The following is an 8841-nucleotide window of genomic DNA, read 5'->3' as shown; positions in this document are numbered from 1 at the left end:
CTGCCATTCGATCCTATAATTCCTTTACTAGATTTATACCCAGAACACCAAAAATCACAATATAACGAAGACATCTGTACCAGAATGTTTACTGCAGCCCAATTCATAATTGCTAAGTCATGGAAGAAGCCCCAGTGCCCATCAACCCATGAATGGACTAGCAAATTTTGGTACATGTATACCATGGAATATTATGCAGCCTTAAAGAAAGATGGAGACTTTATCTCTTTCATGTTTACATGGATGGAGCTGGAACATATTCTTCTTAGCAAAGTATCTCAGGAATGGAAGAAAAAGTATCCAATGTACTCAGCTCTACTATGAACCTAAATTATAGCTTTCACATGAAGCCTATAGCCCAACTATAGCACAAAATTATGGGGAAAGGGCCAAGGAAGGGGAAGGGAGGGGGGAGGTTATGGTGGAGGGAGAGCAATGGATGGGGCCACACCTATGGTGCACCTTTGAATGGGTACAGGCGAAACTTACTAAATGCAGAATAAAAATGCCTACATACAGTAACTAAGAAAATGCCATGAAGGCTATGTTGAACAGTTTGATGAGAATATTTCAGATTGTGTATGAAACAGCACATTGTATCCCTTGATTGCACTGATATACACAGCTATGGCTCAGTGAGTAGGGCACCGGCCCCATATGCTGAGGGTGGCGGGTTCAGACCCAGCCCCGGCAAAACTGCAACAGAAAAATAGCCGGGCGTTGTGGCAGGCGCCTGTAGTCCCAACTGCTCGGGAGGCTGAGGCAAGAGAATCGTGTAAGCCCAAGAGTTAGAGGTTGCTGTGAGCCGTGTGACGCCACGGCACTCTACCCGAGGGCGGTACAGTGAGACTCTGTCTCTACAAAAAAAAAAAATAATAATTAAAAAAAAACAATATAAATAAATTAAAAAAAAGAGAGAGAAGGAAAAAAAAAAGTCTCCAGCAACTAGATAGCAGGGGTCTGCTGGCAGCTTAAGTATGACTTGCTCTGGTGCTCCATGAGGTCAGAAGGACCCACCCAGCAAATGAATTAGTCTGGGAAGGTTGACACCTCCTTCCCCACCTTGCACCTCTGTCAGACCCAGTCACTGGTAATCCCGTAGGGCTGTGACCCAGTTCCCTCCAATGAGCAGATGCTCCAGGGGTTTGCACCTGCCTGAGTCACAGTGAGATCTATGTCTCCTCAGCCTGGCCACCACTCTGCCACTATTTGGCAGGGGGAGCTAAGGCCTGACAAACTTGGGTGCTTAATGGAAGCTGGGGTGGTTCACTCAGTTCCAGCCCCACCCTTGATTGATGTTGCTGACACTTATTCTGTCCTGGCTATATTCCCCTGCAGACCAGGTGCTGTTTGAGTTCACAGAAACTGCGACTCAGCCCAGTCTGGGTGGCTGCCTGGAGCTGGCATGTCGGTCTCTGTTGCATTCTGTGTTGGGGCAGGTGTGGTTAGAGTTCACACTCAGCTCTTGGTTTCTGCCTCGCCCTGCCTGCTTTCGTCTCAACTACGATCCCAAGGGTCAGGTGCTTCTTAGGCTCACTAAAGTAGTCCCTCTGGCTTAGCACTGCCTGGGAGTATGCCATCTCTGTGCACACATATTCTAGTCTCTGTCCCTGATGCACCACGCCCAGGCAGGTACCACCTCAGGAATACCCTTTATTCACGGGGCCTGCATTTCCATCTCAGATCTGTTTTGTCAGTGGCTGCCACTGACAAAGATGCCCAGCTTCCTCTGGTTGCCCAGAGAGGCAGGTAATGTCTCTCCAAAATATCCCCAGGGGTGTGAGCCCTATTGTTCCCACCACTGCCACTGCTGCTTTGTCCCATGGGGCACTGCCTCTCCTTCTCCTGTATGGTTCCCTCAGTTCACCATCTTCTCCTTAATCACATGCCACAGAATCAGCACAGACCAGCAACAGGCCATGCCTTGTCCACACCTCTCAAGAAAATGCCCAAGAATCTGGACTCCATCGGGTACAGGCTTCCAGACCTTGGGGTGAGTGCAGGGGAGTGCTGGGAGTTCAAAATTGCGGGTAGAGAATATATGCAGTTTTATAGTTTTATGCCTGGCAGGAGAGTGCCATGGCACACTATTAAGTCCTCTCTAGGGAAGGAGTTCCGGTTTTTAGAGGGTCTCTCCTGTGAGATAAAATAGGAAATCTGAACTGTTTGCTTGTTTGTATAGAGTATACTGTGAGCCATTCTCATGTGGGAGGGGACTCCTGTCCATTTGGCGATGGATTTTGTACCTATTGTTTGTTTCCTTGGGGTCACAGCTCCCCTCAGCAGGGTCTTGGCTCCGCTCCAAACCATCAACTTACTTGCTAAACTTCTGTCCTTTAACTGTCATGGATGGGAGCCTCTGTGGAAAGCTGGCTCCAGTCGGCCATGTTGCCTCTCCCCATGATGATATTTTAATTGGGATTGCATTGAATCTATAGATTGCTTTGAGAAATATAGACATTTTAACAATGTTGCTTCTCAAGCTATGAGCATGGTATGTTCTTCCATTCATTAATGTCTTCTGCTATTTCTTTTCTCAGGATTTCATCGTAATTCTCTTTGTAGAGGTCCTTCACGTCTTTTGTTAGGTTATTCCTGGGTATTTCATTTTCTTTGAAGCTACTGTTAAGGGAATTGTGTCTCTGATTAGCTTATCATCCTGACTGTTGTTGGCATATACAAAGGCTACGACTTGTGGCCATTGATCCTGAGATGTTACTGCTTCTTAATTACTTCCAGGAGTCTTGTGGTTGAGTCCTTGGAGTTCTCTAAGTATAAGACCCTATCATTGGCAAAGAGGGAGAGTTTGGCCTCCTCTGTCCCCACTTGAATGACTTTTATATCCTTCCCTTGCCTGACTGCATTGGCTAGAACTTCCAGCACTGTGTTGAATAGTAATAACAGAGGACAACCTTGTCTGGTTCCAGTTCTAAGTGGAAAAGCTTTCAATTTTACTCCATTGAGTATTAGATTAGCTATGGGTTTGTTGGGAATGGCTTCAATCAATTCAAAAAATGTGCCACCTATACCTATTAAGTGTTCTTGTTTAGGAAAAGATGCTGAATTTCACCACCGCCCCACCCCCCCAACAGTCTCAAGCTGTCACCCTAGGTAAAGTGCCATGGAATTACAGTTCATAACAATGGCCAACTCTTCAGCTCAAGCAATCCTCTTCCCTCAGTTTTTCTGTTTTTAGTAGAGATGGGGGTCTTGAATTGGTGTGCTCAATCCACCCACCTCAGCCTCTCAGAGTGCTAGGATTACAGGCATGAGCTACCTCACCTGGCCTAAAGATCCTGAATTTAATCGAATGCTTTTCCTACATCTATTAAGAGGATCATATGGTCTTTGTTTTTGCTTTTATTGATATGGCTTTTATAGATTTGTGTATGTTAAACCAGACTTGCACCCCTGGGATGAAGCCTACTTGATTGTAAAGTATAATTTTTTTAATGTGCAGCTGTAATCTACTGGCTAAGATTTTATGGAGAATTTTTGCATCTATATTCATTAGTGAAACTGGTCTCAAATTCTTTTTATTTGGGTCTTCTCCTGGTTTTGGTATCGGGGTGATGTTTGCGTTGTACATGTTGGGGACGATTCCTTCCTTCTCAATTTTTTGGAATAATTTCTACAGTATAGGTATAAGCTCTTCTTTGAAGTTTTGACAGAATTCTGGTGTGAAGCCATATGGTTTAGGGCATTTTTTAATTTTTTTTTTCTTTTTTTGTAGAGACAGAGTCTCACTTTATAGCCCTCGGTAGAGTGCCGTGGCCTCACCCAGATCACAGCAACCTCCAACTCCTGGGCTTAAGGCGATTCTCTTTGCCTCAGCCTCCCAAGTAGCTGGGACTACAGGCACCCACCACAACGCCCAGCTATTTTTTGGTTGCAGTTTGGCTGGGGCAGGTTTGAACCCGCCACCCTCAGTATATGGGGCTGGCGCCCTACTGACTGAGCCATAGGTGCCGCCCGGCATTTTTTAATTTTTTTGGAGGTTTTTTATTGTCTTGTCAATCTCAGTGCTTAAAATTGGTCTGTTCAGAAGATGTACTTCTTCTTGGTTAAGTCTAGGGAGAAGATGTGATTCCAGGTATTGATCCATTTCCTTCACATGGTCAAATTTCTGAACATGGAGTTTCTTGTAGTATTCAGAGATAATCTCTTATATTTCTGTGACATCTGTTACTTCCTCTTCGTCAGTTCTGATGGAAGTTATTAGAGATTTTACTTTTCTATTTCTAGTTACTCTGGCCAAAGGTTTATCAATTTCCTTCATTTTTTTGAAGAACCAACTTTTTGTTTCACTAATTTTCTGAATGATTCTTTTGTATTCAATTTCAAATTAATCTGATCTAATTCTGGTTATTTATTTTCTTCTGCTGGGTTTGGGATTAGATTGTTCTTTTTCCACTTTCTTAAGAGGAATTAAGTTTGTTAATGTGCTTTCTGTTTATTGGATGCAGGCATCTAATGTGATAAATTTCCCTCTTAGGAATGCTTTTGCAGTGTCCCACAGGTTTTGGAAGCTTGCATCGTTGTTTATGCTGTATTTCTTATACTGTTTTTAAGTAACTCACAATGCTTAGGTTGGTGGGTAAGAAAATGCTCCCTCAGTTCATGAGATCTAGCCAGCTCATTACTATACCAGATTATTAAATCCTTAAGAAAAGGCTAATCTGGCTTGGTGCCTATAGCTCAGTGGCTAGGGTACCAGCCACATACACCAGAGCTGGTGGGTTCAAATCCAGACTGGACCTGCCAAACAATAATGGCAACTGCAAACAAAAAACAGCCAGGTATAGTGGCAGGCACCTGTAGTCCCAGCTACTCAGGAGGCTGAGACAAGAGAATCGCTTAGGGGGAAGAGACAAGATGGCTGAATGAAGCCAGCTTTCCACAGAGGCTCCCGTCCAGAAGGAGAGTTAAAGGACAAAAATTTAGCAAATAACCTGGTGGATTTGAGCTGCACTACGAGAGAAGGTTGAAGAATGCACGTCAACCCCGCTGAGGCAAGCTGTGACCACAAGGATACAAACAAAAGGTATAAATCCATCACCAAGCGGACAGGAGTCCCCTCCCCCATAAGAACGGCTTGGAATGCCCCACAAACAATCGGGCACAGTTCAAAGGTCCTCCCACTACACTACACAGAAGAGACTCTCTAAAAACTGGACCTCCCTCCCCTACTAGGGTGCCACGGCATCCTCCTGCCAGGCATAAAACTGTATAAAACCGTATATAGTCTCTACCTGGAATTCTGAGCTCCCAGCGCTCCCCTTCACTCACATTGAGGTCTGGAGGCCAGTCCCCCAGGAGTTCAGAGTCTTGGGTGATTTCTCGAGGGGTGTGGATGGTGCTTGGACTGCAGCTGGTTGGTGCTGGCTCTGAGGCACGTGAGTGAGGAGACGACAGTCGGTGGAGGGGTAGACACACCTGAGCAGCGGTTCCCTGAGGCACAGTGCAACAGCCGTCTTTTGGCAACAATAAGGCCAGGCATAAAACTGTGTAAAACTGTGTGTGTTCTCTGCCCACAACCCTGGGCTCCCAGTGCTCCCCTCTGCTCTCGCTCCAAGGTCTGGAGGCCTGTCCCCCAGGAGTCCAGACCCTTGGGTGGTTTCTCGGGGGTGGGGGGTATGGACAGTGCCTGGACTGCAGCCGGTGGGTGCTGGCTCTGGGGCACTGGAACAAGGTGAGAACAGATGACTGAGAGGGAGCCACACTGGACCAATGGTTCCCTGAGGCACAGTGTGGCAGCCGTCTTTTGGCGACAATACGGCCTGGCATAAAACTGTGTGGAACTGTGTGTGTTCTCTGCTTGCAACCCTGGGCTCCCAGCGCTCCCCTCCGCAGTTGCTCTGAGATCTGGAGGCCTGTCCCCCAGGAGTCTAGACTCTTGGGCGATTGCTCCAGGGGTGCGGACAGTGCCGGGGCTGCAGCCTGTCAGTGCAGATTCTGGGGTGCGGGAGCGGAGAGAGGATGGCTGGCTGGAAGGGAGCTGCACCAAAGCAGCAGTTCCCTGAGGCATAAAATAGCAGCCCTCTTTTGCTACCAATACGGCTCACTACCGAATATTCTGAAGCCACACCCCGTCTCCCTGGTCAGTCAGAGACTGTGAGTATAGGATTTGCCTGAGGCAATACCAACTTGCAAACGGGGGAAACTCCCAGGGCAGGGCTGACCCAGAGGACCGCTTTACTGAGCCTAAGACACACCTGGCCCACAGGGGATCGTAAGCCTATAGACAATACAAGAGCAAAGATAAGCTGAATTGGAACTCTATTCAGCTTCTCTTCTGCAGGGGAACTGCAAAGTTGTTCTGTTCTGTTCTGTCAGTAACATTAATCAGGGGCGAGACTGAACCTGAGTGAAAACCCCCCAACCTTCATCAAGCGCCCGAGGTTGTCAGGCCTCACTTCCTCCTGCTAGAGAGAGGCAGAGCGCAGCGGCTTGGCAGACTTCCTTCTGCAGGTAGGAAGGTACAAACTCCTGGAGTACCAATTCACTACAGGCAACTGGGTCAGCCAACTGCAGGGCTATCAGTGACTGGGTGTGACAGCGGTGTAAGGTGGGGAAGGAGGCATCAACCTTCCCAGACTGATCTATTGGCTCAGTGACTCCTCCTCACTCCATGCAGCACTGGAGCAAACCACATCAGAGTAGTCACCAGACCCCTGTGATCCAGTTCCCAGAGACCTCTTAAACTCTCTCACCCGAGACAGATGCAGACTGAGACAATTGATTTGGACCTTTTGAACGGAACCAATCGCCTGAGGACAAATCAGGTGGTGCCTTGGGTTCACGGTGGTAGGAAGGGTTCATTTTCCTTTTCCAATTGTTTGCCTGTGGGGGGCGAGGTGACATAATTGCTGATATTTCTCCACAGCAGAGACTTCAATCCAGAGTATCTGTTTCACTAGGGTGGAACAAAAATCAGCTGAAAAAAGGACAGAACCACTTAGCCCCACCACACCAGACAGGGCCCCAGTTTATCAGGCCACAACACTGTACAGGCCCTCGACAAAACCCCAGGGGAAAAAATCAAAGGGAGTAAAACAACCATGGGGCGGAATCAGCATAAAAACTCTGGTAACATGAATAACCAGAATAGATCAACCCCCCTCCGCCCCAGGAAAGATATGTAATTGAACATCCCATTCATAACTGGTTGAGATGTCAGAAATCGAATTCAGAATTTGGATTGCAGATAAGATTAATAAAGTGGAATTAGGAATTCGAGGAGAAATTCAAAAGTTGTCTCAAGAATTTAACGAATTTAAAGACAAAACCACCAAAGACTTAGACACACTGAAGCAAGAATTTGCAGCCCTCAAAGATATGAAAAATACAGTAGAATCCCTCAGCAACAGAATGGAGCAAGCAGAAGAAAGGATTTCTGACATTGAAGATAAAGCCTTTCAACTCTCCCAAACTCTCAAAGAGGAAGAGAAATGGAGAGCAAAAACGGATCATTCTCTCAGAGAGCTTTGGGATAATTCAATGAAGGTCAATATCCGAATCATTGGAGTTCCTGAAACAGATGGAGTGGCCTCGCTGGGCACAGAAGCCAGTCCGCACGAAATTATGAAAGAGAATTTTCCAGACATGCCTAGAGATTCTGAAACTCAGATAGCAGACAGTTTCAGAACCCCAGCACGACTCCCCCCCAATAAGACAACCCCCAGGCATATCATAATTAACTTCACTAAAGTTAATATGAAGGAGAAAATTCTCAAAGCTGCCAGGAGAAGGAAAACCTTTACCTTCAAAGGGAAGAATATTAGAATGACTGAGGTCTCTCTGCTGAAACTTTTCAAGCCAGAAGAGGGTGGTCATCGACTTTTAATCTCCGAAAGCAAAATAACTTTCAACCCTGGATCCTGTATCCAGCTAAACTGAGTTTCATTTATGATGGAGAAATTAAATACTTTAATGACATTCAGATGTTGAAGAAATTTGCCATAACCAAACAAGCTCTTCAGGATACTCTCAGACCTATTCTCCATAATGACCAACCCAATCCTATACCACAAAACTAAACTCACTCAGAAACTTTGGATCAAACTCCAATTTCCAAATTGGCAAAAGAATTAAAAATGTCCACTGGACTTTTCAAAAACTCGATACCCAAAATTTCACCAGACCTACCAATATTCTCCATTAATGTGAACAGCTTAAACTATTCTAAAGAGGCATAGGTTAGCTGACTGGATACAAAAACTCAGGCCAGATATTTGTTGCATACAAGAGTCACATCTTAACTTAAAAGACAAATACAGACTCAGGGTGAAAGGATGGTCATCCATATTTCAGGCAAATGGTAATCAGAAAAAAGCAGGTGTTGCAATTTTATTTGCAGATACAATACACTTTAAACCAACAAAAGGAAGGAAGGACAAGAATGATCACTTGATATTTGTTAAGGGTAATACTCAATATTATGAAATTTCAATTATTAATATCTATGCACCCAACCAGAATGCATCTCAATTTATAAGAGAAACTCTAACAGACATGAGCAACTTGATTTCCTCCAGTTCCATAATAGTTGGAGATTTCAACACTCCTTTGGCAGTGTTGGATCGATCTTCCAATAAGAAGCTGAGCAAAGAAATCGTAGATTTCAACCTAACCATCCAACATTTGGATTTAGCAGACATCTACAGAACATTTCATCCCAACAAAACTGAATACACATACTTCTCATCAGCCCACGGAACTTACTCCAAAATCGATCACATCTTAGGTCACAAGTCTAACCTCAGTAAATTTAAAGGAATAGAAATTATTCCAAGCATCTTCTCGGACCACCATGGAATAAAACTTGAGCTGAGTAACAAC

Source organism: Nycticebus coucang, chromosome 1 (assembly GCF_027406575.1).
Source record: "Nycticebus coucang isolate mNycCou1 chromosome 1, mNycCou1.pri, whole genome shotgun sequence".
Classification (NCBI taxonomy): Eukaryota; Metazoa; Chordata; class Mammalia; order Primates; family Lorisidae; genus Nycticebus; species Nycticebus coucang.
Note: the sequence above shows the minus strand (reverse complement) of the source record.